Raw genomic sequence first — 22,912 nt, forward strand, 5'->3', positions numbered from 1 at the left:
TATCTGGCAGTTGTTTTAGTCGTTTTATTTTTGTAATGTTGTGACCAAAATATTTTAAAAGAATTAGTTAGAGGAGGAAAAGTTTATTGGGAGCTCACAATATCAGAGGTCTCAGTTCATAAAAGGTAAACTCCTTTGTTCTAGGTGTAAGTGAGGGAAGGGCCCAGTAGAGAAAAACTGCTCAAGTTATGGAGGGGTCAGGAAATAGAGACAGAGACAAAGAAAGAGAGAGAGAAAGGAAGGAAGGCGTTTGGGGATGATGAACCTTTTTCAGTGAATACCACCTGTGCCTCAACTCTTCCAGCCACTCCCTACCTGCCTATAGTTATCACCCTGTCAATCCATTCAAACTAGAATGGACTGATTAGATTATCTCTCATAATGTAATCATTTCACCTCAATTTTCCTGCATTAGCACAAACATTCATATCCAATCCATATCAGCAGGACTGATTGGAAGGCTGGTATCAACTTTCTATATATTTTCGGGGACATCAATATGGTATTTCCAGTATAGTATGGCAGTCACACATCTTCAATGGTAAATAGATCCTTGAGCAACTATTTCAGTCACCCAGGCAGAGAATTCATGACTTCTTTATCTCTAGCCTTTTATGTTCTATAAACTTAGATCTGCACATTCTATTGATCAAGTAAGTCACCAATGCCAACCCAGATTCAGGGACAGAAAATCAGATGACTCTTGAAGGACTAGCAAATAACTGTGGCCATCTTTAATCTTCAACTGAAAACTTCCATTTTAATGATATAATCTTGGAAATCATCAGACTAGAAATCAGACAACTTGTTCAGTCTATGATGTTTATGACACCCTCATGTTATATGAACTCTCAAGTGTTGAATTTACTTATCTGCATAATAAAATGCTGGGAATAGATGTTGCAACATATCTTTCTAATTTTAACAATGTATTATTACAAGACATACTTTTCATTAAAAATTTAATTTTCTAATTTTACTTTCTGATTTTAAACAGTGTTCTCCATTTAGTGTATTAGACTTTTTGTTTTAATTTTAATTTTAACATTGCCTTAAAAACTGGTAGGATGTGGTAGAAAGGGCAAGAACTGTAGGGGTCTTAGACTTTACCTACAAGAGTCTTGAATGCAATAAATGAACAAGGAAAGGAAATAATCCCTGAAATAAATAGGAAATCTCACTAAATAGAACTATGGATGCTTGCTAATAAAGTCTTTTATATTTTATTAATAAATGTTATAAAATATACTACTTAAATAGTATCAACAAACTTATTCAAGCAATATTAATTTTATTTAGCCAAGCAATATTAATGTAGATTAATATTTTTTGCTGAATGAAAGAATGACAGGTTAAATGGAATTCTACATTTGCTACCTGTAAGAGTTCATAGGGCAGGGAAGGAGTGGGACACATGTGGGAAGTTGTAGCAAAAATAAAAAGAATAGGAATTATGAAAGAGTCAGTTTGAGGGTTGATTGCTATATCCTACAGATGTAACATGCAATTCCATGTTTTTTGTTTTTTTTTTTTTTTTTGCAGTGCTGGGGATTGAACCCAGGTCCTTATGCTTCCAATGCAAGTACTCTACCAACTGAGCTATATCCCCAGCCCTCCATATTGTTTTGAGTAAACTTCACTACAAGGTATGAGAAAGAAAAATTTGGTATTAAGGGACACTTCTTTTGTTGATATCTATTCAAAATATTTCCATTCACATATTTGAAAAAAATTTTTTCACATGATGCATGAGACACTTTCTCATTGAAAATATGAAAAAAGTTTTGAGAATGAGAACGAAAAGCAATTTGGTTACTAAATTCAAATGTAACTTATTAAGATTAAAAAATGAGATTCAGGGGCTGGGATATATCTCAGTTGGTAGAGTACTTGCCTCGCAAGCACAAGGCCCTGGGTTCAAATCCCCAACACCGCAAAAAAAAAAAAAAGAACCATAACAAAAACTATTTCAATGCTTTAGAGTTTTAAATGAAAAACCTCAAATAAAGATATCTTAAAAACCCACATCTGCCTTAATTATATATGTGTTTTTTAACAACTTAATATCTTTGTATAGTTATGTGGCTCCAAGTATCTGATTCTGAGTAAAATCAACTAATCTTTTCTCAAATTACATAGAAGTTCTGTATAGAGAATTGTATTGTCTATGTAGTTATTGGTCATGGTTGTCTGAAACAACTACTAAAAATCTGTTACTTGTATCTTATTAGTCTTTGAAGTTCTAAGCATAGAAATATTATTTTTTCATTAATGTAATTAATATTTTCCTGAAACAGAAAAAATTAGACTTAAAATAAAAATTTGAAGCTTGTAAAATTATAATGTGGTACAATATTTTTATTCTGTTATATCCATATAAGACATTTCATTGCTCAGAGTGAATTCTCTTAACTATTCTAAAATATACAATAGAGTCTTTAAATCAAACTAGAAAGCTATAAAGGAGAATGAGTCAATAAAACGTTTTTCATTGGTTAGTTATCTAAAAGTCTAACTCTGAATAGTCAAAGTAGGCAATTTTCCTTTATACACCATTGATGAGAAAGTAAATTTGAACAATCATACAGAAAACTTCATGGAAATTCCTCCAAAAAACTAAAATTAGAATTTCCAAAAAATCCAACAATTATACTTCTGCATTTGCCCAATATATCTGAAATCAATATATACAACTTTGCACATTCATGCTCATTGAAGAATGAGTCACAATGGCCAAATTAAGAAACCTTTAACATTAACATTTATAAACATTTATTAATATTTAAAATTAAACCTTTGTCTATTAACAGATGACAGGCCAAGCTGGCATGTATCTAGGTAATTTGTTAGTTTAGGAACTATTTTATTTTTCTAGCTAGAAACTGCTACAAACAAAATCTGTTTTAAACTTCTAGGAACAGTATTTTATTACAGAACTTAATTATATTCCTTCCCCTATGCATTTTTTAAAAATTGTCTCTTCACTTAAATGTTCAACACAATCAGCTCTAGGAGTCTGGCACTACATACATTCACACCTAAAGCACTCTATAATATTCTGCTGAGGTTTATTAAATCTATAGGTAAACTAGTCTAATGAGGGGATTCCATAGCTGTTTTCTCCAGTTTTAAGTGATATTTCCAAATACTAAGAGACATTTCTCTGGACTCAATTATGTGAGTCTGAGATAACTCTCTTGACTGCATTTCAGTTCCACTGAATTGTCCATTCACTTGATTCACATCACCTAGGCAGTGGTGCATGGAAGTAAAAGATCACCAGGCAGAGGAATCTCCATTCAAAGTTGGACTTATCTTTATGTTAAGATTCAGTCACAGCCTGATGAGCATAGACCACAATGTCCAGAGGAAGTAAACCAAAGCCCTTGTCGTTCCCAAGGTGACTCATTAGCTATGGGTACTTAGAGTCATGTTCTCTTTTGGAATTCCCATATTCAGGGTATCTTATTAATTACCTAAATTGACTCAAACCACAGTGTCAGGTCTAATTGTGAGGTTTGAAATGTATGTAATACATATTAAATATTGATTAATATTATTGCCAAAAAAAGCCTATATTGTTGAGTCTGGTTTATTAATGCCTATGGCATAAATTAATTTTTTTTTTGGCAAAAAGCCTGAAAATGTGAATTGTTGAATAGAAAAAAAATAAAATATATGAATATAAATTTAAAAATCTGTAACTCTTCTTAACAGAAAACTTGAAACTTATAAAATTACATTGTATGAAAAATGTTTAGAATCTGGTAAATTCACATAAGTTATGACATTGCTGTAATTATCTCAGAAAAGCACCCACAGGACTGGCTTCATGAAGTGACCAGTGAAAACCTCAGGGTCTCCAGCTGGAGGGGATGGGGATGAGGATAGGAAAGTGCTCTGAGAGAAGAATTGAGGAACAAAGTTAAATCCACTTTATTTTTATAGATTGAATGGGGGACTAAAATGTAATGGCAAATTCAGCCACCTCTGCTTTCAAATAGATGCTACCATTTAAACAAAAATAAATATACAAAATACCTTCTTTCAGTCATTTAAAAATGGGAATGTACTCATGTGAGATATGCTCTTCCTTCAGAGCATCTGGCTACCTAAATAACGTGAACATCATAGTCACATAATGCTAATTCAGGGAGAAACAATCTCAGCATTTTCCATAAAATATTACTTGATATATTAATTGATTTTATTGTAACTGATCTTTCTGTTACTTTTGAATGAGACTGAGAATACATCCATGTTTGGTTGATCTCTCTTCTGTTCCAAACTCCAAACACTGTGACAGGTACTGTCAACCTGTGAGTTTCCAGGTAAGATCTTCCTCTGTGAACTCCCTGGAGTGATGTTAAAGGAATGAAAAAGAACACCTTTCACAAAACAAATGCACACATTAGTCTCCTCATCTAGCCCTCTGTTAAGTAAAGAGGTGTAAAATTTCGCTATGGAATAACACTTTTAATTATATTGTATGTTTTAAAATTGCAGCTGAATATGATATGATTTTAGTAGCTCATTTCTCCTGAGGCATCAACATCATTTATCACTCCTGCCGCCATCTGGCATGTCTGAACCATCATGATCAGCAGTTTATGTGGAAATTAAAACATTCAATGGGTCTCTCTTCAATAATGCTTTGAGGTCAGGGACAATATTGCCAGCGGCAGTGAAGATGCATTTTTATCGCACACTTGAGAGGCATCCATCCAACATATTTTATGGCTTTCTAGGTTAAGACTAGCCAAGCTTTTCCTTATTTGCACTGACCTGACATGGGGGTCATTCTGTATAATAACTATCTAAGAATCACTCAGAGTAGTCCCCTCTCTGCTATTGTGCTTATGCAGCTACATTCAGTGAAAAGCTTAGCAGCAGCAATAAAAGTTTCTCTCTCTCTCTCCCCGCACCAACACACACACTCTCCCTTCTCTGTGTGTTTTTCTTCTCTGGCAAGGAATCCCAAAACAACAGCAAGCTACAACTAATCATCAGAGAGGTTAATGTATTAGCCATCTCAAAGGCAAATATCCGTCATTTTTCAACACAATAGAAAGTAATCTCCTCAACAAACCTATCCTTGCATTACTATTTGGTGATATTATCAAAAATTCCTTGCACTTTGAGTTTACATTTGAATTCCTTTAACTGAGAATGAACCAGACACTTAAGTCTATGAGTTTAGTTCCATAATTATTGAGTTGCTCAAGATGGTGAGTTGCTTCACTCTACTAGGCTAGTACCCTTGGGGTGCCGTTGTCTAGTCTTTGCAAAGTATTACACTCTAGAAGTTGCCAAGTTTGGAAAAGGCTTTTTCTCTCCCATCAGGAAAATCATGACATAAGAATGACTACAATGCAGCTTTTTAAAAAATTTAAAAGATAGAATGATATGTGTGTACACATTTTTTCTCAGAAATGAATTTTTGCAAAATGAAAGGAAAACCCACAAGGGCTATTTGTCCCTTGTCTTCTAATTTCTGTCCCCTCTGTCCAGCAACACCACACAGCATGCACACTTACACACACATATACACATGCAAAACATCATTCCCACCCATAAACAGCAAGAAGAGACAGATTTAAAACAGGTTCAGGTAATAAATATGGAATTTCTGTGGAAATAAAACCCAAAAGTTCTTTGTATAGAACTACCAGTACTTTTGATAGTACTGCATATCTTTTGATATATTTCAATGCTAGGAAAATGTCAGAGAGAAAATAAGCCTCTAAGAAATTGTGAAATGGGACAGATGTGTTCCCATTATATATGTACCAATATCCACTCTAAAAAATGATGTCACAAAGTTTTTCTCATATTTCTTTGATTTTATGTTTCTACATTATATATAATAATGCAAGTATATATATATACATACATATATATATACATACATATATATACATATATATATACATACATATATATATATATATATATTAGTTTTTCCCACATCCAAGGGCATTTAACAATTGAGCTACATCCCCAGTCCTTTTTACAATTTATTTTGAAACATGGTCTCACTAGGTAGCTTGCAGCCTCCCTAAGTTGCTGTGATGGGCATCAAATCTATGATTATCCTGCTTAGGCTCCTAAGTCACTAGAATTGCAGGCATGAGCCATCATGTTTGGCAGATCTATAATTTTTTTAATATAACTTTTCTATGAGGTTTAAGGTGTAGTTCAAGATGCATTTTTGTTTGTTAGTTTTGATTTTTAGTTTTATGATTTTCTTTTAGTGTCCAGTGGTTCCAGCATAATTTATTAAGACCATACCACCTTCACTGAATTAATATTGTGGTTTTGTGGTTTTGTGCTTTTATCAGAATGGCAATTATCAAGAATAAAAGCAACAATGACTGTTGACAAAGATGTGGGGAAAACGTACACTCATACATTGCTGGTAGGGTTACAAAATGGTACAACCACTCTGGAAAGCAGTATGGAGATTCCTCAGAAAACTTGGAATTGAACCAACTTTTGACCCACCTATTCATTCTTCAGTTTATTCCCAAAGGACTTAAAATCAGCATACTACAGTGATGCAGCCATATCAATGTTCACAGCAGCTCAACTCCTAATAGCCGAAATAGGAGCATCTAGCCAAACTAAATGCTCTTCAACAGATGAGTGAATAAAGAAAGTACACAATGGAATATTACTCAGTCTTAAAGAATAATGGAATTATGGCATTTGCAAGTAAAAGGATGGAGATGGTGAATGTCATGCTAAGCAAAATAAGCCAATTCCCAAAAACCAAAGGCCTAATGTTTTCTCTGATATGAGGATGCTGATTCACAATAAAGATGAAAGAGGCAGCTAGGGAAAAATATAGCAGAATGAATCAAACATGATTATCCTATGTACACATATTACTACATGGCCAGCATGATTCTACATTGTGTACAACCAGAAGAACGAGAAGTTATACTCCATTTATGTATGCTGTATCAAAATGCACTCTACTGTCATGTATAAGTAATTAGAATAAATTTTTAAAAATCTTAAAAATTTTTTTTTTAATCTTTTGCCCCTATTTATGAATCTGGTTCAGAATAGGAAGTAGGGCTTTCTATTTCTTTAATGTTCCATTGATCTATGTGTCTATAATCCACCAATGTTAATCACACAGTTTTGAGGATTGTAGTTTTACAGTTAGTATGAAAGTATGGTAATGTAAGTCTTTTCAGACATTATTTGAAATTTTTCAAAAATTTTTAACTACTTTATTTTTTTTCATCTCCACAAAAATTTTAGAACCAGATTATATATAGCTTAAGATAATCCTGATAAGACTTCTGATAATCATTTTGTTAAACCTATGGATGAATTTGGGGAGGATTAATATCATTGCAACATTGATTTAATAGTCCATGGCCCTCTAAAATCTCTAATTTTAAATGTGTTTATTTTATGCATCATTAATTTTCAGTATATTGATTCTAGACCTACTTTATAGATTTATACTTAGACTTATGAATGTATGGAGCAATTACAAATGGTATTGTGTACTTAATTTTAATTTTCAGATGTTCTTTGCTATCATAGAGAATTCTGATTGATTTTTGCATATTGAACTTGTATCAACAATCTTGTTAAGGACCTATATTATCTCCAGGCAAGATTTTTTATCTTATATAAATTGCATTGGATTTTCTACCCAGGCAATCACATCATCTACAAAGAGGAATACTTGCTTCTTCCTTTCCAATCTAGATGTCTAGATTTCCTCTTCCTGCCTTATTGGACTATCAAGGAGTATCATTACGAAGTTGAATGGAAGTAGTCAAAACAGGCATCCTTTCCTTGTTTCCTCTTTTCAGGTGTTGCCTGGATCGAATGTGGTTAAAATTTTTTCTTCCCTGGTTGCAATCAGTTTCTTACTCCTATGACTAGAGAGGGTAGATGGGCTTTTGAGGATGCATCTGTTTTGTCTTCTTCCATTAGCATTTATGTATGTGGGCTTTTCTCACACCTAGGACAGGATACCTATGAGGCAAGAAAAAATACTGAAATCCCAAAGTCCCTAGCTAGTTTGTCTCATTTTCTTCATTTACAGAGGTTCCCTATGGGTAATTTATGTATTTTATCCTAAAATTTTTGTTGGGAGTAGCAGAAGAATTATAATGAAATGCACTCCATTTTGTTGGGAACCAACATATACTCAACCAATAATACTCAAATCATATTTTTGAGTATTATTTCAAAATTGCTCAAAAATTAATATAGTAATTTTAAAATGATGGACAGCTGATATTAGGTGGAACAGAGGTCAGAGATAGGTTATTCAAGATGAGAACTTTCAAGAAATTTTTTACCTGATGAATGTGGATAATAAAGATACTGCCACATTTTAATTGCACTCTATACCAGTGTGATTTGTAATAATAGTGGAAATTTTCTGCATTCGAATATCAGCAGATGAGGATAGATTGGGCATATGGTATACTATGAAAATAAAGCAAGCAAATATACAACAAAAATGAAAGCAAAAACAAAAGTGAAAAGCAGGAAGATTCTGCTGTGCATCTCCAGAAGGACAAGCCTCCCTTCCTTCTTCTGAGAGTCACTTACACAACTGAAAATCAAATGATAACTAAAATAGGTAGTGTCTTTATCCAAAATGGATAAAGACAACATAGCCAGATGGCTGGGGAATTGCCAATTCAACTAATCTGTATGGATATTAAAAAAATAGATTTATTGAACTAAAATGTAACCTTAGAGGAAGTGGAAAGGTTGTATAAAATGAGCTTTTGCAGTACTTATGTGATTAATGCAATATTTTTTCTCTTTCAGGGTTCATTTAAAAAGAAATAAAAAGGAAGATAATAATTATATCCAGGCATTATTCTAAAGAAAATGTATGCCCCTTCCCTTAATACTTACCAATGTTGCCTGAGTATCCGTATCTTATACTAGTAAGTAACTGAGATATAAAAAGGATTAGGATTGGCCCATATTAAGTCAGATAATTAGTCTGAGCCTGGGCAGTTTGGCCTCAAAGCTCATTCTATGAATTACTTTACTGCATTGTCTCTCTGTGGTTAAATGCATACCACTTTACCTTAATGATGGGGGTTAGAAACCAGTTCTACATAGTCAAGTGGAAGGAGTTGATTTTATCCAAAAACTTATCAAAACTGATTTAATTATAAATGCATAATTTAATTAATAGACCTATGAAATTACATAAAATTATGAAATTTTATGTAATTGACTAAATATCCACCACATAACAAGAATGATATTACTGTATAATATAGAATTGGATGAGGAAAGATACTCATGAAAATAGTTAACTATGTGAAGACATAAAGTAGAAAACCTAAAATGATCAAAAACTGTAGGAGCATGTAGTAGGAAGCAGATTCAGCAGCCCCAAAAGAAATTAGTTGATAATGACCACATTCAGGAAAACATAAAATTATCATCCAGGTTTTATGTTTAAACCAGATTGCTCTGCGATGCAATGTATCTATGTGAAGACTTAGAGAATTTTCAAGGTCACAAAGAACACTTACAGATTTAAAATCTGATACTTGAAGACCTGATAGTTTCCTTTTGTAATTACTATGTATAACATAAAATTAAAATTGAAGACTGTTCAGAAAACACTCCCCTTCTTAGGACATATGAAATGATATCTAAATCATGTTTCACTGTGTGATCAGATTGTGAATTATGTACATAAAAATTATTATAGACTGAAGAATGAATATATTTGCATATCATTTAGAAGGTGAAAATATTGATAAGTAATTTTAAAGCAAATTATTTGTGTTTGGGACATCTAATGCTAAGTTTTTCTGGAAATGACTCTTGTTTTCACTGTAAATTTTAATTGACTCTACCAGAGGTTTAATTTAGTATGACAGTATTTCTTATCTGACTTATTTTAAGTGTGTCAATATAATTAACATGTGATTGATACTGTGGTTTATCTAAAACAATGCAGCATTTCCAGGTATAACAATATGATTACATATTACTGAGAACTTTTATCAGTAATCAATCTGCCACTAGGCACTGAATTATTTGTAATTGTTAGAGTGATTTCCTCTGAGATGATCAAGTTTTGAGAGAGAATAACTGAGCCCCTACATTTCCCTCCATTAGGTGGATTTGTCAATCCCAGCAGACCACTGGTTGGCCAGAATGCTATCTGGGTGGGCTCACAGAGGCCTGAAATTAGACAGGTATGATTAATACCCAAAGTAAAAGTGATCAAAAAGAGGTAATGGAGTCCTGCAACTAAATACCAGAATGCAGGAAAAGACAAAGCTACTGAAGCTGAAAGGTTTAGGATCCAACAACATTGATCAGTAAAAGCCTTAAGAAATGAGTTCAGAAGTGGGAAGCTGTAGTATGAATTCTGAAACTGTACCCCATAAGAAAAGGAAGTCAGGAAAACAGCATGTCCCTGAAGCCATTTTTCTGTTCTCAATAGCTTATCAAGTTAAAGGAACAATGAGAGCAAGCCTGGGCAAGAGCCAGACACATCCTATCTTAAAGGACACTGACTTTCTCTTAAGCACACTGGGAGCTAAGGCAGTTACTGTTAGCTGCAAAAAACTACTTTCTTGTATGCACACCAGGATAGATTTTCCTTGGGAAGCTGTCCTGTGAGCAAACTGAGTAAGCTAATGATGATAAGGTCACTGTTTCTGCATCGTAACTTAAAAAACACCTAGAGTTGGGCACCAAACTGAAGGCACTCTGGAAGGGACACTTGTCAGTCATCCAGCTGGCTGCCACTGAGCAAAGTGTCTTCAGGGATGGTGGTGCTACTGGGCAAAGCAGTTGTCAGCCTCTTGCCACTGAGCTCCTCCTGGAGCAGTCCCTGGTCTTTTAAAGCTTTCTTCAATCAATCATAAGTCTCCCAAGCTCTGTCTAGGCACTTTCCCTCTCTTTTGGCTACCCCACTGCCTAGCACAAGTGGACTGTGGACAAGACAGAGGCAGAGAAGAAGGTGAGGATGAAAAGGGAGAAGTCAGGACACTTACCTCTCAGATAATCTTATAATTGTCTGCAAGTTATTGTTATATGAATGAATTGACTTCTTTCAACAATTTAGAGTCCAGACAAGATATGTGCAATTTGGTAAAGTCACTTAAGATAGATAGAACATTTTCCTAGGTCAGGACTTGGTTAATTTTTCCAAATTCACAAAGTTAAATGCACATATACATGTTGACACTATGAAAATAAATATTATGCCAATTTTAAAACTAGAGCAGGTCTTTGTTCCTTCTAGGTGAGTATATATGTCTTCAAACATCTGAAAAGGAAAAAGTAAGTAAAAACCTTTTGCATGGTCCATAAAATATTTAGAAACTAATTCCTGAAAATAATGACTATATTATTGTAGTAAAATTTCAAAGAGTGACCTTGTTGAAGAAAATCATCTTTTATTACCATTATCATAATTGCACAGCAGTGATATTTTGCAAATTTTAATTACTGTGATAAAGAAACTTTATAATTATGATTTGTTCTTTATTATTTGAATAATATCAAGCCTAACACTATTTCAAATTCTTTATGTACTTTTATAGAATATTATAAACTCTTGCTATAGCTCCTTTATAACATTATTTGCTATTAAAATGTTTGATAATTAATTACATAAAAGCCTTATGGTTTCAAGAAGATATATTTTATTTTATTAAGAAATATCTCAAATCCTTTTCTGGAGAAAGTTGGTTTTATGCACTTAGAACAGCATGTTTTTTTCTTTCCTTATTTAAGGGCATATTTCTACAAAAGCAGTGGTGGCACTTTTTATATTAAGCAATTTTTACCAGAAAGTTAGTAGAAGCATGAGACAAACTATGATCCATTATGATCCATTAACAAATTGATCTGTCAGAGAAAATCTTGGATTATTATTTCCAAAATATTTAATTGAACACAACCCTGAACAAGACATAGGGATATTTTGTATGATGAACTTGTTCTCCATTCAGATGTGATACCATGAACAGAGCAACATTCTTAAAAATATTATTAATGCTTGTAAGGGGCAATACCAAACTATTCCATCTATTAATTATTATATCTTAAAGTATATGTACATTATTAAAAATAAAATTAAGTGGTAACCTTTTTGTATCCATGTTCTTCTTTCTTCTTTACAAGTTGCCTCTTAAATCTTTCTCTTATTCACACCCATCCTGTCACTGTGTTATAGCAGAGAGGGTATAGATATGCTCAGGGAAACCCTTTTTACCTGCTAGATGCAAGAAGTGAAGTGATACCCTATTAATAGTTTATCTTTCTTCATAGGTTTGGTTTTTGGCTTGCTTGTCTCTTTATCTATCTCACGTTGGTAGACTGATAGATTAGAGTCAGTGTCAGGATATTTAAGAACAGGAGATAGTTCCTGAAGGAAGGATGCCCCAAGAGGGGGGCACTCCCCTCACCATGCACTGCAGGGCTCCTAAAGAGCTAGTTTATTGGAATCTTATAAAATGTAAGTAAGTCCATATTATAGCAGAAGGTTAAATAGCTGTAACTTGATTTATGCAGATTTCTGAGGTTTTGGGGAGATCTTTATGTTTCAGGTATGAGAAGAATTAGAAACCCAGAAGTAGATGAAGTGTCTTACTACTTGAAACCTGACTGGTCATTTACAGTGGGTGGAGGAGGCTGGCAAACAGTGTTGTTGGGTGTCAATCTAGTCCCAAGATCAGCAAGTGATGCCCAGATCTTGGAATCTTTGCCCCCAAATCCCCCACCCCCACAATTCATATTAAAGATGGAAAGAGTACAATGAGTGGGACAAAATAATGTCCATTCAACTTATGGACCAATAATAATACATATTAGAAATGAAATGTTAAGTTTGGTACTCAACTGCATATGTACTAAAGGGCAGAAAAACAGTGTTCTGAGTTTTCCAAACTTCTATGATTATTTTATAGTTAATCTTCAGAGTTTTGTGCTTTTACTTCATCATTATGCTTGAAGATCCTGCACAAGAGTTAAAGTGGAATCCTCCATTTTTCCCACCCTAGTTCTTCTAACTCCCTGCTGCATCTTATTAAGATGTATATGTTTAATCTCTATCCATGTACTACCTCCTCTACAAACAGATACAACTCAGTGCCTACATTCTTTGGGGAAGGAGATAAAGAACATCTAGACTAGTCTGCCCCTGACAGAGGCCAAGAAAAGCAGCCCATGTACACTATGAAACTGGGAATGGATGATTTCACAAATGATTAAGAAATTTCAAGCCAAGGGCCATGGTGCACACCTGTAATCATAGCAGCTAGGGAGGCAGAGGCAGGAGGATAGAAAGTCTAAAGCCAGCCTCAGCAACTTAGTGAGTCCCTGAGCAACTTAGTGAGACTCTGTCTCAAGATAAAACATAAAAAGAATGTGACTCAGTGGTTCAGTATTCCTGAGTTCAATCCCTGGTACCAAAATAACAATAATAATAAAATACAATAAAATAAAAAAGAAAAGACATTTCAAGAGTCCATGCATCTTGAATATGTAAGGAAGGTTAGCTTTGAATGGGAAAATATTATTCCATGAAGAATGGTTGCCACATTGCCATAGGAGGGTTTAGAGTAGGGCATGTAAATTGCTGATGCTGAGTTTCAGGGACACATTGTCCAAACATCAGGGAAAACAAAGAAATCCCATGTGTGAGTATGATTTGTGTGTGTACCAAGTAGTGATAACTGTTATGAAGGAAAAACTAATAGTCTAAAAGCAGTAGATAAGTCATTTTTGGCCACAAATTCTCTAGAAGGAGACACTGAGACAAGAAATCTGAGCAAGTGATTTATTAATTAATTGCACTCAAGAGAAATTGGTAAGGAAGTAGACTGAGAAAGATAGAAGCCAACAAAAATATGCCTTTAGGTAAAACTCTGCTCCCTTCTTAGCGCTATAGGAAACAGTGAGGCATAAATCCCATCATAGGTATTGTTTTAAGTTCAGATCCGAAGCTGGAACTTCAGGTCCCTTCACCATTTGTTGGCAATGGGCTGTCTTAAGGCTTGACTCACTGGATCCACCGTCTTTTAAGGCAAAGCCACAGTAGTGGTCCTAGCATGCTTCTTTTGTAATCTTCACGAAAGACAGAGGATGGGTCTGAGAAGGACTCTAGGAATCAGAGAGGAAGAGCAGAAGGGAGCCAACCTCTACAGAAGGGAAGTCAGGATGCGGTTGATAAAGAAGGGCACAATACAAGCACTGAGGTCTAGATGAGATTCAAATGAATTGTGATGACCATCATCAATGTCATCATTGTGGACATATGTAGCAAGAGCAGAGAGGAGAATTTTGAGGAATATGAGGACAGATTATGAAATGTAAAAGATTTATAAATTAAGATAGTATATGGCTATGAGAATAGCTATGGCAATAGATATATTTTGGTTTAGAATTTAAAAAAATAGTAGGGCTGAGGAATGAATCATCAAGGTTTATGGTGGAAGGAGATTGAAAATAGCACTGAGGCACAGATAGTAGTGTCTTCAATTAGGGAGAGGGAGCGAAGAATTTTAGTGTATTGCAGTAGGACTAATGAGTGGAGATTTGCCAAAGCAGAGTCTTAAAATATCTGGATTTAATGTATCTTATTCATCTTTTGAGAGAGAACAAAATAAATAAGAAAATATTTGGGATATTGGAAACTCTCATGTATTTTCTTCTCGTATTCAAATTTCTATGTGCAGTCTTCCAAAGCTTTTATTTTGTATCCAGTCTTTTGTCCATTCACAAATTACCATATTAGAATGAAGCCTCTCTTTCTGAATTAATTTGTTGACATTTTACTAATGACTTGAAAAACAATTCTAAATCAAAACATTTTCTAGGGTTACCTTTGAAAGGTTATGTTAACTTATTAACAAAGGAAAAAGATAAAGTTTATTTATCTTAGGGAGACATTTAATTTTAAGAAATGTTTTTCAATTATTAGAAAATCTTTTCTTTTGAGAAGTCATGCAGATGTATAGAAATAACAGTTTCTGAGTCTAAGGCGTTTGTAAATGAATATATAAGGTTTATGTCTAAGCCTTTATAGTTTTGAGAAATATATCCAAGAAAAGAATTTATATACTTTTTTTTCATTCTTCACATTCCTATCTATGCCTTTATAATAAAGGACATAGCCATTAATGTGTTATTTCTTATTATTTGCAGAACAAAGTAATCCTACTTCACAAACAAGGTTTAAGATGAGATTTGTCTTAATTAATTCTACAGTTGCTTCATTTTAGCTGTATGCACTCAAAAATGAAAAGCAGCAAATAGAAGGGAATGAAAATAAACTAGAATCAATTATGCCAGCTTTGGTTACATTTTTAAATGTCTTAACAAGGTAAAAACATTACATAAAAAAAAATCCTTTGAGTCAATCAAATTGTAATTGAGAAAATGAATTAATGTACAGTGGTCAAATTAAATTGGGTATAGCTAAGCTTAAAAATGGAGACTTTATTATTTTAGAACTAAAAGTAATATTTAGCATTACTGGCTCATGCACATTTCACTTTTTGAAGGCCTATTTTTTAAGGTAAACCTATATTTATGGGATATCTAATTTTTGGATGAGTATTGGGTCTCTGATTATAGATCTAAAGCATGTGTAGTAGAAAATAAAATTCATCTGTAATTCCAGTGGCTTGGGAGGTTGAGGAAGGAGGATTGTGTATTCAAAGTCAGATTCAGGTATTTAGTGAGACCCTATGCAACTTAGCAAGACTATATCTCAAAATTTCTAAATAAATAAATAGAAAGAGGCTGAGGATGTGACTCAGTGATTTAGTGTCCCTCACTTCAACTCCTGGTACCAAAAACAAAACAAAACAAAGACAAAACAAAAACAAAGAAAGAAAGAAAAGAAAAGAAGATTTGTTTTAAAAAAGCAAATGTGTATTAGCTTTATATCAAGTACTCAGTACTCTGCTTAGCATTAGGATTCCACTTTCAGTCTTTGTAAAACTTATTTACTTGATAAAATATATTTACAGCAGATTCCACTGGAAGCTCAATGGCCATCAAGAATTTTAGGTCTCCATTATTTGCCTGAATAATGAATGTACACATTGTGCATTTGGAGTGTAAAGCATTCTTAAGCACCTTATGAACAAAGTGCTGTTAGACTCTGAAAATATATTTCAATTCAACCCCTCATCTCATTTATTAATCTCCACTTTAATGTCCTTGCCAAATGGGAGTCTAAGTTTTTGTTTGTTTTTCAGTCCATGCCTCCATAGGAGTTTTACCTACTCTTGTAGAAAAGCATTCTTATTGAATATCAAAAAACTGTTGGGGACATCTGACACAATGATAGAAACCCCATTTCACATCAAAAGATCATAAACATGAGAACTAAAATCATGCATGCTGGTACATTAAATTTAGACTGTGTCTATAATAAAACACATTGAAGGATTGCACAAAATATGACGTGGAACTAAGTCACCTGAACAGTATCCTGAACCAAATTTATGATGCAAACTATGAATAAAAAATAAGACTAGTTAACAGCCTCTGTCCTTTCAAGTACCTAAATCTCCTGATAAGGAAAGTTCCATTGTTCTGGCATTTGAGGGACTAGGGACAAAGAGAGGACTGGAACATGTTATTTTCCCCTTGGTTTTCAGATTTCAAATTCTGTACAAAAACCTTGTGTATGAATAGAAGGATATAACTTAAATGGTTATAGTTAAAAAAATATATTCTCTCCATTACTTTACTACATGAAAGACATTTAGTTATGTGACAGAATTATCAGGTTGCATATTGGAAGAAATATAAGGTGTCTGAAAAAGTCCTGTAAAATTTGAGGCTATTTTCCTACAATCACATTCTTTTGATAAATTATGAAATTTATTTATATTTTACCTTTTAAAAGACAGAACATAACAAATTTCAGTACCATTGCAATTCTGAAGAAAATATGCTTCAGTTTATCAGCTAAGGTTTATGTTTCCTTGTCTTCTATTTATAAAACTCATACTGGGAGAAAACGTGTCTTCAATTTTAATTCTTCTAGGTTCAATTATTTGAAGGTAATAGAAAATTTGTAATATATTTTATGCTTAATCTTAACAATGAGTAACTACATCTTATATGATAACTGGTTCACTTCCTTTTTCTGTTTCTAAGCTGTCCTCAAAAAATTAAATCAGTACTCTATGTTTCTGACCATTCAGGAGAGAATACTTCTTTCATTATGCTATTTGTAAATGTTGAAGAACACATTTTTCTCAATTTTCTTCTTGAACTGTCACCCCTAAAAAATGGGCAGAAAACATAATTAAGCACCTCTATTACATTTAGCCCATTTTAATTTTTCAAAATATCAGCAGATAGACTGTATGTTATTTATGAACCAATTCTTTCTTTGTTGCTGAAAAACGACCAGGAAAATGAGTAATAATCATTCATCTAAACTAGTTGCACATATACTAGTCAAAATTTTACCCCATTTCCATTACCAACCTCCAAATTCCACTCTAGGAGTCTCTGAGTAATAGCACTAATGTATAAAATTGTATTGAGGATTCAGGGTGTGTCTTTGTTTAAAATCCATTTTGATGACTGCAATACAGTCACCAGTAAATTCAGAGGGGAAGATAGTCTGAGGTCAGAGTTTAGTAAGTGAAAAACAAGAGTTCTCAAATTTAAAAGCAATTTACAGCCAGGCAACAGTGGCACACATCTGTAATCCCAGTGAATCAGGAGGCTGAGGCAGGAGGATTGCAAGTTCAAGAACAGCCTCAGCAATTTAGCAAGACCCTGTCTCAAAATAAAAAAGAAAAAGGGCTGGGGATACAGATCAGTAGTAAAATGCCCTTTGTTTAAGTCCTTACTCCTGCCCCCCAAAAGAAGAAAAAAAAAGCAGTTTGCACAGTAGGTCTTTGTAGGCGTTTAAACAGACATGAAACTCAATAGAAGAAAACACACTGGAAACCATTTAGCTTTTGAGGAACTTTTCCCAGAATAAAAACCTTCCATGTGGACTTTCAATATCTTTAAATTACTATTAGGATGCCAGAGAAACATGAGAAGAAAATGGTTTGTGAAAGAGTGTGTTGTCCTTTGAACATTAAACATCCCTCATGGGTCTTGTGTTGAAGGGTTGGTGCCCAATGCAGCAGTGTTCAGAGATGGGGTCACAGGGAGTTGATTTGATCAGGAGGACACTGACCTCATAAGTGGATTAGTTAATTTATGGATTTATAACATAATGGGCTACTGAGAAGTAGTGGAAACTTTAGGAGGTGTAGACTATTGGAGATCATTGAGTATGTGTTCTTGAAGGACACAGAATATTCCAGGTCCCTTCTTTTTTCTCTCCCTTTCTGCTTTCTAGCTGCCATGAGTTGATCAGCATTACTTCACTCGCCACCCCCGCCATGTTGTTCTACTTCATTGTGTTCTCAGAAACACCAGAGGCCAAGTGAGTGACCATAGATTGAAATCTCCAAAACCTTAAACCTAAGCCAAAATGTATCTTTCTCCCTTTAATTTGATTTTCTCCTGTCTTTGTCACAGCAACAGAAAGTTGACAAGTGTAAACCCTTCATAAAGGCCTATTTTACAAAGTCTACTTGTCATATATTCATGGAGGACTTTAAACAATAAAGAAATTCCAAATCAGCAAAGCCAACAGTCAAAGACATGAGATTTCCATCCATGGAGCAAAATCAGGCTTTGCACATGGACTAATACAGTATCACCCTCCCAAGCTGAAGCCTCCCTCACTGTTGCTCAAAACCTGTGAAGGTCATGTGTTTTCCATTCTTTCATCTCTGAACAAAAAAGATTTTTTATACTGAATTCTTGCCTGTTTTTGTATGTTGAAGATTTGATATTTTGTAGCAGGTTTCTCTAGACTGGATGAGCAGGACTGCAATTTTTTAATCCTACTCAATTTTTAGCTCGATGGAGTTACCCAATAAAGTTTTTGCTTGGTTCCCTTCAGGAAGAAGTTCTTTCTCTACAGGGGCAAAAAGATATGCATATTACCAAAGGGACAATCTGCATTAGAGACTTCCACTAGTTCTTCATAGTAGGATTTTTAACTTTTGTAAGCCTGTATGGTTTCTTTGTAAATAAATTACAGTACCCAGATATCTTTGCAGTTAAATATGGAAATGTGATTAAATTCTAGCCCATAAACTGTGAAAAGAAATGCATAGAAATTCTTCCTAAACAGAAGACATTCCTTCTGCCTGGTAATTTCCTGCCACCTGGATTGTTGCAGTTACCAGGGCCTAGGAAGTCATTTTGGACCATAATGTGAATATCTCAGGAAAGGAAACATCAAAAGAGCCATGACATCTATCCTTGATTCCTATTATGACAGATAAACATAATCAGTTTAAGTCAGCGTTATTTGAGATTTTTAGTAAGTGGCCAATCCAACTGAATCCTGTCTAAACCACTATGTCTGTTCCCATTTTAAACACACACACACACACACACACACACACACACACACAAGGACAAAAGGTAGAGTAAATATTTCCAAATATTTTACAGCCTCTAAATGGTTAATATGGGATTTATATAAAAGTAATGCAATTCTAAGATGCTTTTTTAAATCACAAAATGAAACTAACATTTGCTAAATATTAGGTGCTATATTTTATTTGGTTTTTTTTAGAAATTAACAGAGTAGAGGGCTGGGGATGTAGCTGAGTAATAGCCCTTGCCTCACATACACATGCTCTGTGTCAATCTTACCAAAAGAAGAAATGAATATAGTAGAGATAAAACTAATTTTGTTAGAGTCAACCATCCAGTGAGCCTGACTGAGCATTTATATGTATGCTGAATCCTATAAAATTATGTGTAAGGGGGTAGAGAAAATTACATCATTTGAATTTTATTTATGATATTTTCATTATTCAACTTAAAGGTGATATATGACAATAATTTATAAATAATGAATTTTACCTGAGATAAGATTAATATTCAGTAGTTTAATATTCTATTTTTTAAAATGTCATTTTAAAAATTGAAAGTGAAAGATAATAGTAAAATAGCACAGATTTAAAACAAAACAAATTACATGTGTTAGTATAAATAATTTTCTTAAATCCTTCAAAATATGTTTTTCCTTTGATTATAGTTTTTGAAAATATAATGAATTTTGTGACCAACAGAGTATTAATTAGTATTTGACATGAAATATGGAAAAGTTTCTCCACTGAGTTGGCAGAATTATGAAAAATTCCTGTAAAAATAACTCTTTTGTGTCAGAGGCCATTGGCTTATTACTTTCTGAGGTAACTATATTTTAGAAAATGCCTTTGTTGTTTTAATAATGTAATTATTTGGATGAGCAAATATTTAAGTACATGAAATATTTTAAGTAATTATTAAAAAATTTACAAAAGTAATAGTTGGCCTGGGGTAGGTTGCTGAATCTGTCAAACAAAATAATTACAGTCTAAAAAGGAATAAGAGGAAAGCATCAGTTGATGAATAAATTTACAACTTTATAATTTTATTATGTTTTGTGAAAGGGAAACACTGTTGGGTTTGGAGGGGTACTTTTATTTCATAAAAGTAGCAAGAAATGCAAGGAAGTGATGACTTTGAATTGGGATATGGTCACTTGTATCAGAAGGGGAACTTAAGATGAAATAGCCACAGGGAAGTGCTCTGGAGATATCAAAGATTTATCTCTGAATGGGGTGGCAGGGAATTTGTGTTCAGGTTCTTTAAAAGGCTGCTTTCTATTTGGCAATTAATTAAACTATACATTTATTTGTGTGATTTTCTGAATCTATATTTTAAAATAATAGCTAAAAATGTTGATACATAGACAAACTTACCAAAGCACTCTTTTTCTCCTCCTACCCCAGAAAATTAATCCTATTTAGAAAACTTAAGAGGAATCATAACAATGATATTTAGTAGTGCAATATGAATATGATTTCTCATGTTTTATAGTTATTACTGCATATTGATGATCTGGGAGAGTTTATTTTTTTAATGTCTTCTTTTTCACACCAAAGCAAGTGCTCTCCAACATAGCACCACTTTTTATACCTGTCAAAGTTTATTGATATAATTACCATGAACTGAAAAATGAACATCACACAACATAGATTTGGAATCCTGAAATAAACTGTCAAAAGCTTACAAGTTAATTGAATAACACCTTCACAAAATAATTTGTGCTTTGTATTGGTGGGAATAATTGCTTGAGTTAGTAATAGTTGAAATCTACTGATTCAACAATACAATCTATTTTCTTTTCATTCTCAGATCATTGTGATGGCTTATTAAATTATGGTTAAATAAGGTTGACAGTATATTTAAAACTTTGGTCAGACATAATGCTTAAGATAGCTAACCCACCTTCTTGCAAACAAAAGATGTAAAGTTAGCCACAATTAATTTTGTTGGTTCACCTATTCAGTGATTATAATAAAAATTCAATGAATTTAAAAAAGTTAAAATCGGTTTGAATCCATTTTGCATTAGTCTTTAAAACACTTAATTAGAAAAATACTCAGCGATGTATTTTCTTATGAACTATATGTGAGTACACTTGAATTTGCTTCTGATCTACATTTAGGTTAAACTTCCCCTTTTGTAGAATATACATTCATTTTTGAGCTAGAAATTTAGATATAAGAAAATAAAACAATCCCTTCTCTTGACATGTATTTATGAATGATCTTGTGTCTTAGGAAGTATTATCATCTCAAAACCTCCAAAAATTTAAACAGTTGAAGTCAACTTTACCCAAATTGGGTAGTATGGTCACATCTCTTTGCATGCGTGCTGCCCTGCTAATCAAGTGTGAGAACACCAGAGTATCCCGTGAAGTCAGAGTGGGATTTCAACAGCACCAGGCAAGAACTAAAACAGATTAATGCATTCAAACTAATGGCAAAGGAGACCCTAGTGACCACAGTGGCAGTCAATGTACATGAAAGCATTTAAAATTTCATTCCTTGTTAGTTTGATCTATGTACATTAGAAAGGATGTGCTAGGAAGCAGTTTAAAATAAAAAGGTCCATTTGTCTCTTCCTGGAGCAGAAAGTTATAACTGCGTAATTTTACCTCTTTTGTATAAAGGAAAGCGAGTGAGAAAAATTGATCTATGACTGTCAGGCTCAAAGAATATTAGAAATTTGTCCAAAATTGAATTATTCCTGACTGATGCATGTAGGAGAAACTGGGGGAGATTCTGCCTTTCTCTAAAGCCCTTCAGGAATTTAGCTCTGAACCAATGTGAACACATTAAGATGCTAACAGTTGATGAGGTATTAATGAGGATTTTTTTCATAATCAACCCACATTACAGTCAGAAATACTTCCTTGGGGAATTAATATCAGACATTATAAAGATGGTAAATATGTCCCACCTCTAGGAGGCTTATTCAAACCCTTCATATTAACCCTGACCCTCTGGTTTCACAACCATCTCTATTTAGCATTGTTGACGGTCTGTGTTTCTTTCAATGACACCTACCTGGAGCCCTTCCCTCTTTTTTTTCCCCCCCTTTTCACTGATGAAAAGTAATAAATACTTTACTTGTCTGGGTAAGAAAGTAAAATGACAGAAACAAATATATTGGAATCAATGACATTTTAGCTTTCCAGGAGCATCTCACGAAACATACGAATAGAAAAAATCCACACGACTCTTTATGTCAGTGTTGAAAAACCATTTTACAGATAAAAGAGAGAGGGGAAAGAGAAAGGGGGAGAAAGAGAGAGAGAGAAAGAAGAGAGAGAGAGAGAGAGAGAGAGAGAGAGAGAGAGAGAGAGAAAGTATCTGCTGTTTGGAGAATAAGACACAGTCTTACTATCCAAAAATACATACCCATGTGAATGAGATCAAGAAACATCAACAGAGTACTCATAAAATAATATAACGTGGTTCTTTTCAATCCC

Source organism: Sciurus carolinensis, chromosome 4, assembly GCF_902686445.1.
Source record: "Sciurus carolinensis chromosome 4, mSciCar1.2, whole genome shotgun sequence".
Lineage (NCBI taxonomy): Eukaryota > Metazoa > Chordata > Mammalia > Rodentia > Sciuridae > Sciurus > Sciurus carolinensis.